Genomic DNA, 745 nt, shown 5'->3' on the forward strand with positions numbered 1-745 from the left:
TTGTTCTCTTCTTCCCTACTCTCACTGTACTCAGTGAGGCAAGATTGCTATTTTATGTTGGATCTGGGCGTATTTCCGATGTCACAACATAGCATGGCGGAAGCATTTCCAGGTCAAGTGGAAGCAACGCAAATTATGAAAGTCTTTTTCTGGCAGAATCATCTGGCAGCACCCAGAGAACCTGAAAGGATTATCCTTACAAACTAAAAGTCCCATGTAACTCTACAGGAGTCCTAACTGTGACAATACCAGAGTAGTGCTGCCTCCTTTCACCCTGGGGGTAAACTGTCGCTGAGAACCAATCTCCTTCAGTCCATCCATTATCTGACCCCCCTGGCTGGGGTAGTAGCCTAGTGCCATCCTGGCTGGGTTGCACTTTCACTTATGCAGTCCATCCACTATGGATTTCTGGCTGAGTAAGGCCATTCCTCATCTAAGATGAGATGCCTCTCTGTCCATTATGGCATCTACAGTGCACATATTTGTTTGTTAAAAAAATAATTTCATTGAAATTAATAAAAGTGAATTGAAACAACCAGGAAAATCAATGTTGTACTGGTAGAAAATTAGAATTTGCTCAAATCAAAAGCAACTTTTCTAAGTTTACCCAAATTGTTAATAATAATAAACAACAGAGGTGAAGAATGAGTACATTTTGTGAGCATTTCCTGAAGCCCTCCATTATGCAACATTTAACAAAAGAGTTCAAGTACTTCTTTGTTGGCTCCTCCTTAGCATCCATGTA

This window comes from Polypterus senegalus, chromosome 2, assembly GCF_016835505.1.
Source record: "Polypterus senegalus isolate Bchr_013 chromosome 2, ASM1683550v1, whole genome shotgun sequence".
NCBI lineage: Eukaryota > Metazoa > Chordata > Cladistia > Polypteriformes > Polypteridae > Polypterus > Polypterus senegalus.